This window comes from Neoarius graeffei, chromosome 1, assembly GCF_027579695.1.
Source record: "Neoarius graeffei isolate fNeoGra1 chromosome 1, fNeoGra1.pri, whole genome shotgun sequence".
In the NCBI taxonomy this organism is placed as follows: domain Eukaryota; kingdom Metazoa; phylum Chordata; class Actinopteri; order Siluriformes; family Ariidae; genus Neoarius; species Neoarius graeffei.
Window position 1 is genome coordinate 108,348,627 of NC_083569.1, and position 21,460 is coordinate 108,370,086.

At 44.8% G+C, this 21,460-nt stretch overlaps 1 long non-coding RNA gene across 1 annotated transcript; it reads left to right on the top strand.

Annotated features, from left to right (window-relative positions):
- Positions 1-17,332: 17,332 nt before the first annotated feature.
- On the top strand, positions 17,333-19,903 carry LOC132881693 (uncharacterized). The gene is made up of 3 exons (XR_009654065.1): positions 17,333-17,441; positions 17,523-17,617; positions 19,855-19,903. It is a non-coding gene; the product is annotated as an uncharacterized LOC132881693 (long non-coding RNA).
- The last annotated feature ends 1,557 nt before the right edge of the window (positions 19,904-21,460 follow it).

The following is a 21,460-nucleotide window of genomic DNA, read 5'->3' on the forward strand; positions in this document are numbered from 1 at the left end:
AAAAAGTTGGGACAGGGGCAATAAGAGGCTGGAAAAGTTAAAGGTACAAAAAAGGAACAGCTGGAGGACGAAATTGCAACTCATTAGGTCAATTAGCAATAGGTCATTAACATGATTGGGTATTAAAAGAGCATCTTGGAGTGGCAGCAGCTCTCAGAAGTAAAGGGAAGAGGATCACCAATCCCCCTAATTCTGCGCCGACAAATAGTGGAGCAATATCAGGAGTTTGACAGTGTAAAACTGCAAAGAGTTTGAACATATCATCTACAGTGCATAATATCATCAAAAGATTCAGAGAATCTGGAAGAATCTCTGTGCGTAAGGGTCAAAGCCGGAAAACCATACTGGGTACCTGTGATCTTCGGGCCCTTAGACGGCACTGCATCACATACAGGCATGCTTCTGTATTGGAAATCACAAAATGGGCTCAGGAATATTTCCAGAGAACATTATCTGTGAACGGCGGCACGGTGGTGTAGTGGTTAGCGCTGTCGCCTCACAGCAAGAAGGTCCTGGGTTCGAGCCCCGGGGCTGGCGAGGGCCTTTCTGTGTGGAGTTTGCATGTTCTCCCCGTGTCCGCGTGGGTTTCCTCCGGGTGCTCCGGTTTCCCCCACAGTCCAAAGACATGCAGGTTAGGTTAACTGGTGACTCTAAAATTGACCGTAGGTGTGAATGTGAGTGTAAATGGTTGTCTGTGTCTATGTGTCAGCCCTGTGATGACCTGGCGACTTGTCCAGGGTGTACCCCGCCTTTCGCCCGTAGTCAGCTGGGATAGGCTCCAGCTTGCCTGCGACCCTGTAGAAGGATAAAGCGGCTAGAGATAATGAGATGAGATGAGATGAGATGAGATGAGATGAGATGAGATGAGATTATCTGTGAACACAATTCACTGTGCCATCCGCCGTTGCCAGCTAAAACTCTATAGTTCAAAGAAGAAGCCATATCTAAACATGATCCAGAAGCGCAGATGTCTCCTCTGGGCCAAGGCTCATTTAAAATGGACTGTGGCAAAGTGGAAAACTGTTCTGTGGTCAGACGAATCAAAATGTGAAGTTCTTTATGGAAATCAGGGACGCCATGTCATTTGGACTAAAGAGAAGAAGGACGACCCAAGTTGTTATCGGCGCTCAGTTCAGAAGCCTGCATCTCTGATGGTATGGGGTTGCATTAGTGCGTGTGGCATGGGCAGCTTACACATCTGGAAAGACACCATCAATGCTGAAAGGTATATCCAGGTTCTAGAGCAACATATGCTCCCATCCAGACAACATCTCTTTCAGGGAAGACCTTGCATTTTCCAACATGACAATGCCAAACCACATGCTGCATCAATTACAGTATCATGGCTGTGTAGAAGAAGGGTCCGGGTACTGAACTGGCCAGCCTGCAGTCCAGATCTTTCACCCATAGAAAACATTTGGCGCATCATAAAATGGAAGATATGACAAAAAAGACCTAAGACAGTTGAGCAACTAGAATCCTACATTAGACAAGAATGGGTTAACATTCCTATCCCTAAACTTGAGTAACTTGTCTCCTCAGTCCCCAGACGTTTACAGACTGTTGTAAAGAGAAAAGGGGATGTCTCACAATGATAAACATGGCCTTGTCCCAACTTTTTTGAGATGTGGTGTTGTCATGAAATTTAAAATCACCTAATTTTTCTCTTCAAATGATACATTTTCTCAGTTTAAACATTTGATATGTCATCTATGTTCTATTCTGAATAAAATATGGAATTTTGAAACTTCCACATCATTGCATTCCATTTTTATTTACAATTTGTACTTTGTCCCAACTTTTTTGGAATCGGGGTTGTAATAAAGAAAGCAAGAATGAAAATGATAGTCATTCCTGAACCATTTCCATTTTGGAAACGGAACCCATATTTCCAAAATATAGTTCAAGGGTTTAATTCTACTTTTCTTGCAGTTGTAACCAATCAAAATGTAAAGAAAAGACCCATTTCACTGTTTTTTTAAGGTCCACTGATTGCAACCAGCTGAATACATTTACTTTAACCGTGGGTTGTCAAAGAGAGCAAATGGACTTGCTTGAAGATTCTTGAAGACGTTTCACCTCTCATCTGAAAGGCTTCTTCAGTTCTGTCTGACTAATAGAGAGTATCAGGTATTTATCCTCTCGTGGATGAAAAGCAATCCTAAGGTGTCGTTGAGTCATCCTGTTGGTGTGGGACACTGGTCTGTGTGTGTGGGTTTCCGGTAGACCTCGATGCTAAGGCTTCTGTCTTCTCTAATGTGTACATCACAATCCAAGAAGGAAGGCTAGATTATTCCCACTGACGTCCTCCCGAGTGAAACTGATGTTGATATCCACTGCATTGATGTGCTTAGAGAAGGCTTCCACTTCATGGGTTTTGATTTTTACCCAGGTGTCATCCACATATCTGAACCAGTGGCTGGGAGTAACTCCTGAAAAAGTGGTCAAAGCTTTATGTTCCACTTTCTCCATGTAAAGATTGGCCACAATAGGGGACACCGGTGAGCCCATGGCGTATCCATGCTTCTGTCTGTAGAAGCTTTCATTAAACTGGAAATAAGTGGTAGTCAGGCAGAGGTCAAGCAGGGTGCAAATCTGGTCCGTGGTGAGGTTCGTTCTATCCAGTAAGGTGCTGTCTTGAAGGAGTCGTTTTCTAACAGGTTCACCTGCTTCTGTGGTGGGAATGCAGGTGAAAAGAGAAGTGACATTGTAGGAAACCATGGTTTCATCTAAGTCTAGTTTGAGGTCTGCAACTTTAGTAGCAAAATCTTAGGAGTTTTTGATGTGATGTGGCATATTCCCAACAAGAGGAGCCAGGATGGTGGCTAGGTGTTTGGCAATGTTATAGGTGACAGAGTTTATACTGCTGATGATAGGTCTGAGTGGAGCTCCTTCCTTGTGAATCTTGGGAAGTCCGTATATGAGAGAAATGGCTTCCCCAGGGTACAATCTGTAGTACAGAGATCGGTTGATGGCTTGGTCCTTTTCTAGTTGTTGCAGGCAGCTAATAACTTTCTTTTTGTAACAACTGGTGGGGTCCCGCCTCAAGGTTTCATAGCCATGGGCTCACCGGTGTTCCCTCTTGTGGCCAATCTTTACATGGAGGAAGTGGAACATAAAGCTTTGACTGCTTTTTCAGGAGTTGCTCCCAGCCACTGGTTCAGATATGTGGATCACACCTGGGTTAAAATCAAAACCCATGAAGTGGAAGCCTTCTCTAAGCACATCAATGCAGTGGATATCAACATCAGTTTCACTCGGGAGGACATCAGTGGGAATAATCTAGCCTTCTTGGATTGTGATTGTGGCAGTGGGGGCATGGTCAAGCATCGGTCTGTGACCGGAGGGCGGAGTCAGGGAAGGTAAGTGGCAGAATCACTGCACCTGAGGTTAATTAATGTGTTTGTGTGTCTTCCCCAGTGACTGTGCCCTATTTAAGGAGAGAGAGTGAGAGCAGAGAGAACTGTCTCCCCAACCAGACGACTGGAGTGTGTGCGTGCGTGTGTGGCTGAGAGAGTGAAAGTTTACTGAAAAGTAAAAGAGTTTGTGAACTCAGTTCTGGCCTGCCATCCTTCTGTGCTCCACCTACCCATACGAACTGCTACAGTGATGTACACATTAAACAAGACAGAAGCCTTAGCATCGAGGTCTACCGGAAACCCACACACACAGACCAGTACCTACTCTTCGACTCTCACCACCCACTGGAACACAAATTGGGGGTCATTAGGACCTTGCAACACAGGGCTCAGAACATCCCTACAACGGTAGAGGGAAAAAAGAAGGAGCAGAATCACATCAAGAAAGCACTTCAGAACTGCGGGTATCCCAACTGGTCTTTCTTCAAGAGCAGAAAAAGGAACATAATGGACAAGGAGGATAACAGGAACAAACGCAAGAACATTGTCATTCCCTACATTTCTGGTCTATCTCAGAAACTCAGGAGGATCTTCTACAAACACATTATTCCGGTACATTTCAGATCCAGTAACACCCTGAAGCAGAAACTGGTCCACCCTAAGGACAGAATAGCCAGACACAAACAGGACAACGTCGTGTATGCAATTCAGTGCAGTGAGGAATGCACGGACTCGTATATTAAACAACCGCTTCACAGGCGCATGGCTCAACACAGGAGAGCCAGTTCCTCAGGCCAGGACTCTGCTGTCTACCTTCATCTTAACAACAAAGGACACTCATTTCAGGATTGCAACGTACGCATTTTAGCCAGAGAGGATTGTTGGTATGAGCGAGGAGTTAAAGAAGCCTGTGGCAGTGGGGGCGTGGTCAAGTGTCCGTCTGTGACCGGAGGGCGGAGTCAGGGAAGGTAAGTGGCAGAATCACTACACCTGAGGTGAATTAACCTGTTTGTGTGTCTTCCCAGGAGCCGCGCCCTATTTAAGGAAGAGAGCGAGAGCAGAGCGGGCTCTCTCCCGACCAGAACACGTGTGTGTGTGTGTGGTGTGTGTGTATGTCTATGTCTAAGTAAACATGTAGAAGCTGAAAAGCTAATAATAAAAGAGTTAGTGAGAACTCAGTACTGGCCTGCTGTGCTTCTGTGCTCCACCCACCTAAACACTTGCTACAGTGGTACCGAAACCTGGGACGGAGCGCAGGAGAAAACAGCCCCATGGAGTCCTCCCCCTTCAAGGACCTGGTCCATGCCCTCGCCACAGCCCAACAGAGCCAGCACCAGGCGCTGGTCGCCCTGTGGGAAAAACAGGAGCGAATGTTCAAGGCCCTGGTGCTGGCGCAGCAGGAAGATCGCCGGGCATTCCGGCACCTACTTGCGTCGGCGGGGTCCACCACCTCCACTGCCGCGGGCCCTTCCCACCTCACCCTGACAAAGATGGGCCCGCACGACGACCCCGAGGCCTTCCTCGTTCTCTTTGAGCAGGTAGCAGAGGCGTGGGGTTGGCCGGTCGAACAGCGTGCGGCGCGCCTCCTCCCCCTCCTCACGTGCTGGCCACGCTACAGCTCCCCGCCGACAGCCGGCTGGTCTACGCGGACCTCCGCAGGGCTGTCCTCCAGCTCGTGGGTCGCACTCCGGAGCAGCAGAGGCAGCGCTTCCGCGTGCTGCGCCTGGAGGAGGTCGGCCGGCCGTTCGTGTTTGGCCAGCAACTCCGGGACGCCTGCTGCCGGTGGCTGAGGGCCGACAACCGCGACGCCTAGGAGATCATCAATCTGGTGGCACTGGAGCAGTTCCTCGCTCGACTTCCAGAGGGAACCGCGGAGTGGGTCCAGTGCCATCGCCCGGCGTCGCTGAATCAGGCCATTGAGCTGGCGGAGGACCATATGGCGGCCATTCCAACAGCAGAACAGCGTGTCTCCCCTCTCCCCTCCTCTCTCTCTCTCCTTCTGTTCCTCTCCCTCGCCCCATTCCCCCACCACGGGGGCCGGCTCCACCCCAGCCTGCTCCCCGCACCCATGGTGTCCTATCTTCTCCTACTTCCGTGTCTGTGTCTTCCCCCCCTCAGGTGAGTGATATCCGGAACACCGGTGCAGAGAGAGAGCCCGGGCCGGTGTCCTGGCACTGCGGGGAGCCGGGGCACCTCCAGCATCAGTGCTCGGTGATGGAGGTGGGCACGGTGGTCCGGATCCCCAACGCGCCAGGAGCCGCCCTCGATCGGGCCGGAGCGTATCGCATACCGGTGAGTATCCAAGGGGATACGTATCAGGCTTTGGTGGATTCCAGCTGTAATCAGACCTCAATCCACCAAAGCCTGGTGCAAGACGAGGCATTGGGGGGAGCACAATTGGTGAAGGTGTTGTGTGTGCATGGGGATGTTCACAGCTACCCTTTAGTGTCAGTTCACATTCTGTTTCGAGGGGAGAAAATTATAGTAAAGGCGGCGGTTAATCCTCACCTCACCCACTCTATAATTTTGGGGACTGATTGGCCGGGATTTCGGGATTTAATGAGTCATCTAGTGAAGAGTGGGTCCTGCAATAGTTTAATAAGGGGAGGTCCCGGTGTCGCGTTGGCAGGAGCAGCTGTCACAGAGCCGTCTACGTCAGCTCTGCATCAGAGTGAGGAGCCGCTGGCCCCTCCTCTCTCTCCTGGGGAATCCCTCGCGGATTTTCCATTAGAGCAGTCGCGAGACGAGACTCTGCGGCATGCATTTGACCAAGTGAGAGTAATCGATGGTCAAATACTCCAGCCAAATACCACCCCATCCTTCCCCTACTTCGCGACTATGAAGGATAGATTATACTGAGTGACGCAGGACACTCAGGCTAAAGAACGAGTCACGCAGCTTTTGATTTCGAGAAGCCGCCGGGAATTGGTATTCCAGGCGGCTCACTTTAATCCCATGGCTGGACACTTAAGGCAGGATAAAACACTAGCCCGAATAATGGCCCGATTCTATTGGCTGGGGATTCGCGGCGAGGTCCGTAGGTGGTGTACGGCGTGCCGCGAATACCAGTTAGTAAATCCAGCGGCCATTCCAAAAGCACCTTTGTGCCCTCTCCCATTAATCGAGACCCCGTACGAAAGAATTAGGATGGATCTTGTCGGGCCATTAGATCGGTCAACACGAGGGTACCGCTTTATATTAGTTCTGGTGGACTATGCAACGCGATACCCGGAAGCGGTGCCTCTTCGCAATGCAGTATTGCGGAGGCGCTGTTCTGCGTTATCTCCCGAGTTGGAATCCCGAAAGAGATTCTGACTGACCAAGGCACTGCGTTTATGTCACGTACACTAAAGGAACTGTATAGGTTGTTGGGGATTAAGCCGATCCGCACCAGCGTTTATCACCCACAAACGGACGGTTTAGTTGAACGGTTCAATCGCACCCTCAAAAATATAATTAAAAAATTCGTAAGTGAGGACACACGTAATTGGGGTAAGTGACTCAAACCCTTGTTGTTTTCAGTGCGAGAGGTCCCACAAGCCTCCACGGGGTTCTCCCCGTTTGAATTCTTATATGGGCGTAAGTCGCGCGGCATTCTAGATGTGCTGCGGGAAAATTGGGAGGAGGGACCTTCACAAAGTAAAAATGAAATCCAATATGTTATTGACCTGCGTGCAAAACTCCACACACTCGCCCACCTAACCCAGGAGAATTTGCGGCAGGCCCAAGAACGACAGACCCACCTGTACAACAAGGGTACGCGCCTCAGGGAGTTCGCACTGGGAGATAAAGTACTTGTACTGTTGCCCACATCAAACTCTAAATTAGTCGCTAGGTGGCAAGGACCCTTTGAGGTCACACGGCGAGTCGGGGACGTCGACTATGATGTGAGGCGAACGGACAGGGGTGGGGCATTACAGGTATACCACCTCAATCTGTTAAAACGTTGGAGCGAGGAGGTCTCCATGGCACTGGTCGGTGGTTCCTGAGAAGGCGGAGCTGGGGCCGGAGGTTCAAAAGGGAAAATTGGCATCACCCCCCGCTCCGGTCCCCGGTGGAGCCCACCTCTCACCGACCCAGCTCGCAGAGGTCGCCCGGTTGCAAACAGAATTTTCTGACGTGTTCTCGCCCCTGCCCGGCCGCACCCACCTCATAGAGCACCACATTGAGATGCCCCCAGGGGTGGTAGTGCGTAGCCACCCTTACAGGCTACCCAAACACAAGAAAAAAGTAGTTCGGGAAGAACTCGAGGCCATGCTTGAAATGGGCATCGTCGAGGAGTCCCACAGCGACTGGAGCAGCCCGGTGGTCTTGGTACCCAAGGCTGACGGGTCGGTCCGGTTCTGTGTGGACTATAGAAAAGTCAACGCGGTGTCTAAATTTGACGCGTACCCAATGCCTCGTATTGATGAGTTGCTAGATCGACTAGGCACGGCTCGCTTTTACTCGACACTGGATTTGAGGCAAGGCAAGGCAAGTTTATTTATATAGCACATTTCATACACAGTGGCAGTTCAATGTGCTTTACAGAAGTAAAAGCAGAACAGTAAACAATAGAAAATAAAATTACATAAAATAATTGGGGAAGAAAAATAATAAGAATTAAACAATAGTAGAAATAAAATGAAATAAAAGTTAAAAAAAGGAATCAGCCTCGAGATTAATTATTATTATGGGTTTAACTCTTAAAGCGCACTCTTCCCGTGGCTCTTCCACGAGGATCACCAAAAATCGTCCTGCAGAGAAAATCTACGAGGATCACCAAATAAAATCGTCCCGCAGACAAAATCTACGAGGATCACCAAAAATCGTCCCGCAGACAAAATCTATGAGGATCACATAAAACGCGCTCTTCCCGTGGCTCTCCCACGAGGATCACCAAAAATCGTCCCACAGACACAATCTGCGAGGATCACCAAATAAAATCGTCCCGCAGACAAAATCTATGAGGATCACCAAAAATCGTCCCGCAGACAAAATCTACGAGGATCACAGTAACAAAGAATTAAAGTAAAAGTAAAATCATTAAAATCCAAGATTAAAAAGAAATTAAAATAAAGAAAGTAAAATCATTAAAATCAAAATTAAAAGAAATTATCACATCACATTATCTCTAGCCGCTTTATCCTTCTACAGGGTCGCAGGCAAGCTGGAGCCTATCCCAGCTGACTACGGGCGAAAGGCGGGGTACACCCTGAACAAGTCGCCAGGTCATCACAGGGCTGACACATAGACACAGACAACCATTCACACTCACATTCACACCTACGGTCAATTTAGAGTCACCAGTTAACCTAACCTGCATGTCTTTGGACTGTGGGGGAAACCGGAGCACCCGGAGGAAACCCACGCGGACACGGGGAGAACATGCAAACTCCGCACAGAAAGGCCCTCGCCGGCCCCGGGGCTCGAACCCAGGACCTTCTTGCTGTGAGGCGACAGCGCTAACCACTACACCACCGTGCCGCCCTAAAAGAAATTATATTAAAGGAAATTAATTACACTTTAGGTAAAAGTTAATCAAGTGAAAGCATCTGAAAACAGCTTTGTCTTGAGCCTGGATTTAAAACTAACAACAGTAGGAGCATTTTTGATATCATCTGGAAGTTGGTTCCAAAGCTTAGCAACTAAAGGCTGCTTCACCACACTTCGTTTTGACAGCTGGTATTACTAGCAAGTTTTTCTCCTGTGATCTTAGAGACCTAGTTGGTGCATATAATTGAAACATATCCATTAGGTAGCTGGGTTCCATCCCATTTAATGTTTTAAATAGAAGAAGTAGTGCTTTAAAGTCAATTCTATAGCTCACTGGGAGCCAGTGCAGAGACCTTAGGATTGGAGTGATATGGACTACCCTTTTTGTTCTTGTAAGAACCCTTGCTGCTGCATTTTGGATTAGTTGAAGCTCTTTGATGGTCTTTTTTGGAAGACCTGTGAAAAGGCTATTGCAGTAATCAACCCTACTGGAGATGAAAGCATGAATAAGTTTTTCTAGATCATGTTTTGACATGAGACCCCTGAGTTTAGAAATGTTTTTTAGGTGATAGAATGCAGACTTTTTTACCACTTTCATATGACTGTTGAAGTTAAGTTCGCTGTCAATAAGGACACCAAGGTTTTTTACAGTATCCTTTGCTTTAACAAAGGGTTATTGGCAGATCCCCTTGACTCCATTATCCCGAGAGAAAATGGCCTTTTCCACACTGTTGGCTTACACCAGTTTGTCACACTTCCTTTTGGGCTGTTTGGGGCGCCTGCTACGTTTCAGTGGCTGATGGATAGGGTCCTCTGCCCCCACGCCACCTATGCTGCCGCGTACCTTGACGACATCATTATTTATAGTAATGACTGGCCGCGGCACCTACAACACCTGAGGTCCGTCCTTAGGTCGCTGAGGCGGGCTGGTTTCACAGCCAACCCGAAGAAGTGTGCGATTGGGCAGGTGGAAGTACAGTATCTGGGCTTCCACTTGGGCAATGGGCAGGTGCGTCCCCAAATTAACAAGACTGCAGCGATTGCGGCCTGCCCGAGGCCCAAGACCAAAAAGGGGGTGAGACAGTTCCTGGGGCTGGCTGGCTATTATCGTAGGTTTATACCTAATTATTCGGACATCACCAGCCCGCTGACTGATCTCACTAAAAAGGGGGCACCAGATCCGGTCCAGTGGATGGAGCAATACCAGCGGACTTTTCCTGAGGTTAAGACTGCACTGTGTGGGGGGCCACTGTTACACTCCCCTGACTTTTCTCTCCCTTTTATATTGCAGATGGATGCGTTGGACAGAGGGCTGGGGGCTGTTTTGTCCCAGGAGGGGGAGGATCGTCCAGTGCTGTACATAAGTTGTAAGCTGTCAGTGCGTGAGGGGCGCTACAGCACCATAGAGAAGTAGTGCCTGGCCATCAAGTGGGCGGTCCTCGCCCTCCATTACTACCTGCTAGGATGCCCTTTCACCCTCTGTTCGGACCACGCGCCCCTCCAGTGGCTCCACCGCATGAAGGATGCCAACGCGCGGATCACCCATTGGTATCTGGCACTCCAACCCTTTAACTTCAAGGTGGTCCACAGGCCGGGGGCGCAGATGGTCGTGGCGGACTTCCTCTCCCGTCGGGGGGGGGGGGGGGGGGGGGGGAGTCGGCTGCAGGCCAGACGGCTGCCCAGCCTGAGTCGGGCAGTGGGGGTATGTGGCAGTGGGGGCGTGGTCAAGCGTCGGTCTGTGACCGGAAGGCGGAGTCAGGGAAGGTAAGTGGCAGAATCACTACACCTGAGGTGAATTAACCTGTTTGTGTGTCTTCCCATGAGCCACGCCCTATTTAAGGAAGAGAGCAGAGCGGGCTCTCTCCTGACCAGAACACGTGTGTGTGGCGTATGTGTATGTCTAAGTAAACGTGTAGAAGCTGAAAAGCTAATAATAAAAGAGTTAGTGAGAACTCAGTACTGGCCTGCCATGCTTCTGTGCTCCACCCACCTAAACACTTGCTACAAAGCCATTTTTGTCAACCTGGAACGGCCATCACTGAACAGAGGTGGGGGTCTAAGACATCATTTATCAGCCACCTACCGTACAATGCAGTCCTTGGCACACTTCCCAGACAACTGAATGCACACCAAAACCCAGCTGTTTTCAGTGACTCACAGGAGGACAGAGAGAATCAGCATTCCATTGATCACCCTAACGACTCTCGAGGCCGTTCACATCCAGCCCCCAGTGACCCACACCAACAGGATGACTCAATGACACCTTAGATGAGCTTTTCATCCATGAGAGGATAAATACCTGATACTCCCTATTAGTCAGACAGAACTGAAGAACCCTTTCGGATGAGAGGTGAAACGTCTTTGAGAATCTTCAAGCAAGTCCAGTTGCTCTCTTTTACCACCCACAGTTTACTATGACCTGGATGACTGAGAATCTTTACAGACTTACTTTAACCATCCATTTCCAGAGACATTTTTGAACGTATGATGACTGTTAGGTTTCCATAGTGTACTTCCAACACTTACATTCACACTCCCTTGCTTTTTCTTGTACTAAATAATAAGTATGTTCCTCCATTCTACAACCCCGATTCCAAAAAAGTTGGGACAAAGTACAAATTGTAAATAAAAATGGAATGCAATAATTTACAAATCTCAAAAACTGATATTGTCTTCACAATAGAACATAGACAACATATCAAATGTCGAAAGTGAGACATTTTGAAATTTCATGCCAAATATTTGCTCATTTGAAATTTCATGACAGCAACACATCTCAAAAAAGTTGGGACAGGGGCAATAAGAGGCTGGAAAAGTTAAAGGTACAAAAAAAGGAACAGCTGGAGGACCAAATTGCAACTCATTAGATCAATTGGCAATAGGTCATTAACATGACTGGGTATAAAAAGAGCATCTTGGAGTGGCAGCGGCTCTCAGAAGTAAAGATGGGAAGAGGATCACCAATCCCCCTAATTCTGCACCGACAAATAGTGGAGCAATATCAGAAAGGAGTTTGACAGTGTAAAATTGCAAAGAGTTTGAACATATCATCTACAGTGCATAATATCATCAAAAGAGTCAGAGAATCTGGAAGAATCTCTGTGCGTAAGGGTCAAGGCCAGAAAACCATACTGGGTGCCCGTGATCTTCGGGCCCTTAGACGGCACTGCATCACATACAGGCATGCTTCTGTATTGGAAATCACAAAATGGGCTCAGGAATATTTCCAGAGAACATTATCTGTGAACACAATTCACCGTGCCATCTGCCGTTGCCAGCTAAAATGCTATAGTTCAAAGAAGAAGCCGTATCTAAACATGATCCAGAAGCGCAGATGTCTTCTCAGGGCCAAGGCTCATTTAAAATGGACTGTGGCAAAGTGGAAAACTGTTCTGTGGCCAGACGAATCAAAATGTGAAGTTCTTTATGGAAATCAGAGATGCCGTGTCATTCGGACTAAAGAGGAGAAGGACGACCCAAGTTGTTATCGGCGCTCAGTTCAGAAGCCTGCATCTCTAATGGTATGAGGTTGCATTAGTGCGTGTGGCATGGGCAGCTTACACATCTGGAAAGACACCGTCAATGCTGAAAGGTATATTCAGGTTCTAGAGCAACATGTGCTCCCATCCAGACGACGTCTCTTTTAGGGAAGACCTTGCATTTTCCAACATGACAATGCCAAACCACATGCTGTATCAATTACAGCATCATGGCTGCGTAGAAGAAGGGTCCGGGTACTGAACTGGCCAGCCTGCAGTCCAGATCTTTCACCCATAGAAAACATTTAGCGCATCATAAAACAGAAGATACGACAAAAAAGACCTAAGACAGTTGAGCAACTAGAATCCTACATTAAACAAGAATGAGTTAACATTCCTATCCCTAAACTTGAGCAACTTGTCTCCTCAGTCCCCAGACGTTTACAAACTGTTGTAAAGAGAAAAGGGGATGTCTCACAATGATAAACATGGCCTTGTCCCAACTTTTTTGAGATGTGGTGTTGTCATGAAATTTAAAATCACCTAATTTTTCTCTTTAAATGATACATTTTCTCAGTTTAAACATTTGATATGTCATCTCTGTTCTATTCTGAATAAAATATGGAATTTTGAAACTTCCACATCATTGCATTCCGTTTTTATTTACAATTTGTACTTTGTCCCAACTTTTTTGGAATCGGGGTTGTACAAAATTTGTGTTCTCAAACTTCTTAGCCAGCACCAGCAAACGCTGATTCCTCTTCTTTCTTGTTCGTCTTCCTTCTGGGTTCATACTGCCATTTGTAGAAATGCAAAACATGGAATGTACTCTCTCAAGGTGTGTCCATTCTGAATTACAGTTGTGGTGCAAAATGGCAGCTCTGCAGAAGTGGACACCTGTCTTATGTAGATATAAAGGGCTCATTCGTAGTGACAGGTAATTGCACACTCATGAAAACATACTTGGGAGTACTATTCTCCTAAATCCTACATCATGAACCTTTAATTTCCTGTTGTGAAGATGGAAAATGCATCAGTTTTTTCATTTTCCCATTTTTCATTTTCACTTGGCAATCAAATGGTCAGAATATACACGGGCCTAAACAGAACACAGGCAGATGTGAATACTGTGGGCAAGAAGAAACAGAGTGTTTTATGCTGCACTGTGAGAAATATGAGGCAGAAATGAAACATCTGATTCAAAACCTCAGGAAGATAAAAGTACACTTTGATCTAATAGACATTCTACAAAACAGTTCAAGAAATGAGTGTGATCAGGAATGCAGAACATCTAATTCGATTAAAGCGAGATGGCTTTTCGATTTCATAAAATCAGTGAAATTTAGCTCCGTTTTGAAATGTGGTCGTTGTGATATATGTTTATTTCTGTAATATCTCAAAATATCAGGCCATTCTGTGGCTGGGAAGTGATTTAATTTGAGGGGATTAAAGCAAATAATGTGCATGAAATCACTCACAGACAGAAGAAGTCCATGTGCAAAGGTTTACCTTTGACTGTGTATTGATATCATTTTGTTGTTAAACAGCTGATCACCCCAAGGTGCTTTCTGACCGCTGATATTTATTCGTTTGGTTCCATGTTTCCTTTCCTTTGCAATACAGTGTCGTTTCTTCTCACTTTCCATTACTGTAGTCGGTCTTGCATGTTTCATGCGCACACTCACGTCCACACGTGTTCTCTCCTGTTTCAAATTTGTATCCCACAATGCATTGGGCAAACAAAGAAACCCCACCATGTCATGTACGATGTAGTACCTGGATGTGAGGCAAGTTAAAAATGGAGGAGAATTTAGGGCCACAGGGCTCTCAATTAATTAATTGTTCTTTTAGGAAAAAAGTAATAAAATCGGAAGTCTATGATTCAAATTCAGTAGCTAAAAATAATTGGGTGTCAGGGGAAATTCTTTTTATGGCCTAAATAGGCCATTTGCAGGAATTGGTCATGTATCAATTTTCCCTATAGCAACAAGCCCGTGGTGGACAAGCTAACTTGACATTCCTTGACAACCGTAAGAGTTTGACTGGCGATGCGAAGCAATCCATTTCTATAATAGCTGGTTTTACCTTTTCTACTGTCTTTTTTTACCCGAATTTTCGTTTGTGGTTTTAACTTCTGTCGTAAGTTAAAACGAATCATTGGCCGTAAAAGAGTGTTTTTTGGACTCAAGTTGGTCGCCGCCAAAAGAAATTCACGTGCGATGTGGCGGATTTCTCAGGTATGTTTCTAACTTATAATTTCTCCTTTTCTACCTTTTATCATTTGCTTAATGTGTGAAGATTCTTGAAAATAAATACAGATATATCTGTAGATTTGTTTTTAGCTGATAAGAAGCAGATTTATTCCCCAATGATTCGCTTTCACTTACAACAGAAGTTAAAACCACAAACGAAAATTTGGGTCAAAAAAGACAGTAGAAAAGGTAAAAAATAGCTATTATAGAAATGGATTGCTTCACATCGCCAGTCAAACTCTTATGGTTGTCAAGGAATGTCAAGTTAGCTTGCCCACCACAGGCTTAAGAAGAAACCTTTATTTGTCACATGCACACTTCAAGCACAGTGAAATTCATCCTCTGCATTTAACCGATCTGAAGCAGTGAACACAGGCACACACACCCAGAGCAGTGGGCAGCCACACACAGCGCCCGGGGACCAGTCAGGGGTCAGGTACCTTGCTCAAGGGTACCTCAGCCCAAGGCTGCCCCACATCAACCTAACTGCATGTCTTTGGACTGTGAGGGAAACCGGAGAACCCAGACACAGGGAGAACATGCAAACTCCACACAGAAAAGCCCTCGCCGGCCACTGGGCTCGAACCCGGAACTTTCTTGCTGTGAGGCAACCATGCACCACATACTTTCCAACCCTCCCAATTTCGGCAGGAGGCTCCCGATTTTAGCCTCCGTCTCCCGCCTTCTGATCATATTTGTTAAAAAAACTATAATCTCCCGGTTTTGGGAAATCCCTACCGCCAAGTTAAAAATACTCCCGATTATGTCCAATCAGAATTGTATGAGAAACACTGCTGACGTCAACTGATTTTTAACCAATCAACGAACAGAACAACAGTCACTTCCGTAATGTAGGATTCACCCAGGCTGTCCCACATTTTTTACAAGCAGTCATTCATCATGGCCACTAAACCCAATACCAAACGGCAAAAATATGAATGCAAATACCAGGTTGCATTGGAGAATGAATTTTCATGGATAAGCAAATGTTCGACCAGCCACATTTTAAGGTAAAGATACCTTAAATCAAAATATAATGGACATTTGAGTGTGAAATTAAACTAGTCTTCCATACCATTTCAGAAACAAACTGTACAACTTCTAAAGTGTTAAGTGAAATTTTGCATGACAGAGAATTTGTTTGGTGAGTGTATTTGAATAGTGTGGTAGTGTCTTAGTGCTATTTTGAATTTATGTTTGAAAGTTTACAAGCGAATTATCTGGAAAGTGATTTGATTTTGATAGAGTTTTGAGGGTTTAAGTGAAAGATTACTAGTGAGTGTATTTTGGTAGTACTAAAATTTTGCATTCGAGTGAATTCCTTTGTGGAGTATATTTTGATAGTATGGTAGTATTTATAGTGCCATTTTTAAATTTTGTTTGAAAACTTTCAGTCAAAGTTTGCAAATGAGCAAATTCCTTTGATGCATTCCGATAGGATTTTGATAGTATTTCTAGTGCTTTTTAAAAATTCTGTTGGAAAGTGTTTAGTGAGAGAGATGCATTTTTGTAGTATTAAGACAGTGCAGCATTTATTTAATAGTTGTTTAATAGAGTTGTTACTATTTTGGTTAAATCTTATTAAAATTTAATTTATATATGATATAGTGGCGGCACGGTGGTGTAGTGGTTAGCGCTGTCGCCTCACAGCAAGAAGGTCCAGGTTTGAGCCCCGTGGCCGACGAGGGCCTTTCTGTGCGGAGTTTGCATGTTCTCCCCATGTCCACGTGGGTTTCCTCTGGGTGCTCTGGTTTCTCCCACAGTCCAAAGACATGCAGGTTAGGTTAACTGGTGACTCTAAATTGACCATTGGTGTGAATGTGAGGGTGAATGGTTGTCTGTGTCTATATGTCAGCCCTGTGATGACCTGGCAACTTGTCCAGGGTGTACCCCGCCTTTCGCCCGTAGTCAGCTGGGATAGGCTCCAGCTTGCCTGCGACCCTGTAGAACAGGATAAAGCGGCTAGAGATAATGAGGTGAGTTACCTAAGTCAACATGCCCTGCATAGACATAGTTTATCTTCATTGCTAACTTTAAATTTATTATAGTCCATGCATAAATCTATGCATAAGATTATGAAATGTAGCTTTGGCTTTTAGGGCTTCTTTTCTTTGCAGTAACTTTCCAAGCAGAGAGGTGTGGGGGCACGGAGGTACAGGGGCCAGGGCCAGGTTCTTTGTCTTTGACAAATGGAATATTGACAGTGATGGGGGGATTACAGGTGAATTACACCTACCTCATCAATATTTATTTGAAAGGCCAACTGACTTTGGAGAAAACATAGGTAGTCTGAAGTTCCTACAATTAGTATTGAAACTACACAACATTTCTGAATGCTGTTCTTACATGTATGTAGCCAACACCTATGTTTACAAGGTTCAGACTTCCAAAGTCTTGTGCAGATGTATTTATAGTGTGGGTTTTTTTCACAAGGTTTGAAGACTCTGAAAATAGTTTTTTGTAAGGTTGTGTTTGCACTTAATTTAAATAAAAACAAATTTCATTCCATTCACTTTACTCTCATATTATTATTGCTGAGGGTGTCCAGAATATAACCATGTGTGTCACTTTTGTATGGATGTTTTTAGTTAGATGAAATACTTAAAAATGTCAAGGTTTATCAGACTGCCACAGAGTGTCTGACAGGCCCAGGACCTCAGAGTGTGAGGAGGTGAGGTTTTTAGTGCTCTGAGCTGCACTCCATACCTCTAGGTGGCGGTAATGCACCGATTCGTTGTTGACCAACCATCAAACTACTTCGAAGAAGAACTAATTCCTGGACACCACTGATCTGGGCTTGGAGCTTTCTGTGGAATAGAGCGCTTCATTCTTTGTCTGGGTATTTGAAGTTGATTTTCTGTGTAATATCATTAAAGGTGAGTTAATGTGAAACTTCCCACAGTTAACAGGTAGTGGAGATTCTGGACTCGTGAGTTTCTGTGTTTTTCTTCTTCCAGTGTCCTGATTCTTTTCACCTTTTATAATGAACTCAGAGTCCAGATGGCCCTCTTTAGGAAAATCTCCACAGACTCCTGCTGCTGCTGCCTCAAAGGTAAAGTTTATTCATGGGTCTGATTTTTTCTCTCTCTCTCTAACTCTAACTCTGTGCATTTATTTATATCCTGGTGTAACCAGTTCTCGACTGCATAAGGTGTTCAAACTAATAATAAAAGACTGCTGACTTTTGCATTTATATCCTTACACAATATAATAAATGTTTAGATGGCTGAACTGACCAAATTTCTGCCAAATCTGTCTATATTTGAAAGTGCTGTTCATCAAGAGGCTCCAGTTGAAATGATGGATTCTCTGAGGGGCGCCCTGAAGAAAATAGTCCTCTGTCAGTCACCTCAGAGAATCCATAATTTCAACTGGAGCCTCTCAGTGCATGGTATATTTGATTTCTCTCTCTCATTAAAAAATTCCAAACTAGAAGCGTTAACGACAAAGAATTAGAAATAAATCGTAATATGTAGATCTACACACAGACACAGAGAAATGCTTGTAGAGCTATCACTGTGACTCAAGTCCACCATACACAGTGCTGAGCGTAAATGAGTACACCCCCTTTGAAACGTAACATTTTAAACAATATCTCAATGAATACAAACAATTTCCAAAATGTTGACAAGACAAAGTTTAATATAGCATCTGTTTGACTTATAACGGGAAAGTAAGGTTAATAATATAACTTGGATTACACTTTTTTTTTTTCAGTTTTACTCAAATTAGGGTGGTGCAAAAATGAGTACATCCCACAACAAAAACTACTACGTCTAGTAATTTGTATGGCCTCCATGATTTTTAATGACGGCACCAAGTCTTCTAGGCATGGAATGAACAAGTTGGCGACGTTTTGCAACATCAGTCTTTTTCCATTCTTCAACAATGACCTCTTTTAGTGACCATGGAGAGTGATGCTCAACTTGTCTCTTCAGAATTCCCCATAGGTGTTCAATTGGGTTCAGATCAGGAGACATACTTGGCCACTGAATCACTTTCGCTCTGTCCTTCAGAAATCCAACAGTGGCCTTAGATGTGTGTTTAGGATCATTGTCATGTTGGAAAAGTGGGTCAGACAGTCTTTCATGCAAGCAAGGCTTAATCTTTCTTCACTATGGTTAATTTTTGCGCTGTTTTTGCTTGTTCAAACAGAGAAATAGATAAAAGGCATTACCGTCTCCCTGCTATCAAGAAAAATGTGAACAAATAGAAGCAAATGCTTCAAAAATGCTTCAAGAGCAACGAGGAAATGAGTGGTTAAAGAACACGACGAGAGGAGCTCAGCCTGAAAGCTCCAGAGAAATTCACGATTGTGTTTCAAATGTATTTTACCAAAACAGAAAGTCAGAAGTGAGGATGGAAGAGTTTGCTGAAGAATCTCGTTTCATGTTTTTCTGCTCGCGTTTGAGTTAGCGCCTTCATGAAAGTGTTTGATTTTCTTACAGGTGAAACAACTTCCTTATTTGACCCAGAAAACCCAGCTTGGTTTCAAACAACTCGGACATAAAAAACTCAACATGGGGTGACATGCGCGATAAATCATGAGAGAACAGATTAAGAGCAGAGAGAGCTGGAGCATTGTTTCTTTTATCAGAGGAACACAGTCCTGTGCAAAGTGTTAATATATCGTGGTTTTTATGTATGTTTTTTTTTTTTTTTGTTATATCATCCACCTCCAGGTTTATTAAAAAAAAAAGTGCTGATTCAGTGACAGGTTGCCAGGTCTGTACAAAACACCCACAACCTACACACTAAACAAGAATTTTAAACTCAAACATTATCCTGTCTGTCATGACACAGCACTATTTTTTCTTTTAAACCTAGAGGTGGATGATAAAGCAAAAAAAAAAAGATATATATATTCTGAAACACAGTACTGTTCAAAAGTTTTGGCATCCTATTTCTTCAGACAAACTTTTGTTATAGATTTCTATTTTATGATTTCTACATTATCAAGTAATGAACCTACAGTCTGAGAGAGTGCTACACAAACACACTGAACTTTACAACAGCTGCATGCATGTGAAATGGCAATAAATTGACTAAGGCAGGAAAAACTATTTTGGATAAAATCGTTACTGTCCGTTGCAAGTAAAAAGTAACCAATAGCCAAACTTAATAGTAAACTTAATCAATAACCAAACTTCAACTCAATGTGTGATCTTCATTTTATGTTGCAATTCACAACTATTCTATGGTTTTCCTAAAAAAGAAAAGTAGTACTTGCAAAATAGGGGGCAGTGATAATCTCATCTCATTATCTCTAGCCGCTTTATCCTTCTACAGGGTTGCAGGCAAGCTGAAGCCTATCCCAGCTGACTACGGGCGAAAGGTGGGGTACACCCTGGACAAGTCGCCAGGTCATCACAGGGCTGACACACAGACAACCATTCACACTCTCATTCACACCTACGGTCAATTTAGAGTCACCAGTTAACCTAACCTGCATGTCTTTAGACTGTGGGGGAAACCGGAGCACCCGGAGGAAACCCACGCGGGGCAGTGATAATATTGGGGGGAAAGTGGAAATTTACCCCCACGTGCCCCCCAGGGCAAGTGGGTCTAAAAGTTAATGTCGAGCCCTGAAAACAAAAAGTTAATACCCCCAAAAAACCAAATCACAATTTGACAAGATGGATTTCACTGTTTACTATTATGACCACCCTAATTTGGTTAACATACTGATTTGACTTACTAAAACAAAAGAATCACGGAGTGACAGAAAGGTTTGTTCACTCCCCAGGAGTGGTTGAAAAATCTCTTTTTATAGCCTGATGTTATGAGGCAAAGAATTCCCACTTGACCTGCTTCTTAGCACGATAATGCACTTGATGCCTGGGTTCAGCAGTTCACCCTCTGCACTTTACATTATGCTGATTAGAAATCAAAATAACTGTTTATCATTCAAATCATTGATCGATTTTCCAATCTGCTAATTTTACTTTTGTGCAGTTTCAGTTTTGACCTCAATTACTGACTTCTTTGAATTCTCAGTGTGACTGATACAACTACAGTACAGTCATCTTTTTCATATAATCTGGCCAATTAATCTCATAGCTTGGGATCTTCATGTGGTTCTTCCAGTTCTGCTTCTCTGGGGGGACAGGGACTCTGTTGTTCACTAGGGAGCATTCCAGATGGCTCTTCATCTCCAGAGTCTGAGGGTCTCTCCTCATCAGCTTCACTTGCTGTATCTTCAGGTGTTCCTTCATCTTCAGGTTGATCTCTTGGTAAGGTATTCTAGTACAGTGGTTAAGATGGTACCATGTAGTGCTTCCCTGCACCTGGACAGCCATTGGAGTTACTCTTGCCACCATGTAGGGACTGTCCCTTCTTGGCTTATTCCACTTTCTTCGGAACACTGAGGCATACCTTGTCTCCAGGCACAATTGGATTTTCTGGTTCCGCCTTTAATACTGGTGCTCTGCTTTGTTCTTGAAATATATCTTATGTATAGTAGTTAATTGCCTCATGTATTCCCTCAGCTCCATCTACAGTTGTTGGAGAGTGGACCTTTGTAAGGTCCCCTCAAGTGCGGAACTGGCATAGGTCTTCCAGTAAGCTTTTCATGTGGAGTTAGAGATGTATTTCTGTTCACTTGCATACGATAACCCATAAGTGCCAACGGTAAGTGCAGACACAGCACCCTGAGGCATTTATCATAATTTCTGGGGACTTTAATCACGCTACTTTGGACTCTACTTTGGCTGCTTTTTACCAGGCTGTGAATTGTCCAACAAGGAACAACAGGACAATTGACTAGCTGTATGCTAATGTGAGGGATGCATACAGAGTCACACCCCTCCCCCCACTAAGGAAGTCTGACCACAACCTGGTTCATCTACAGCCGAAGTACACCCCCTGGTTCAAAGGCAGCCTGCAACAACTAGCT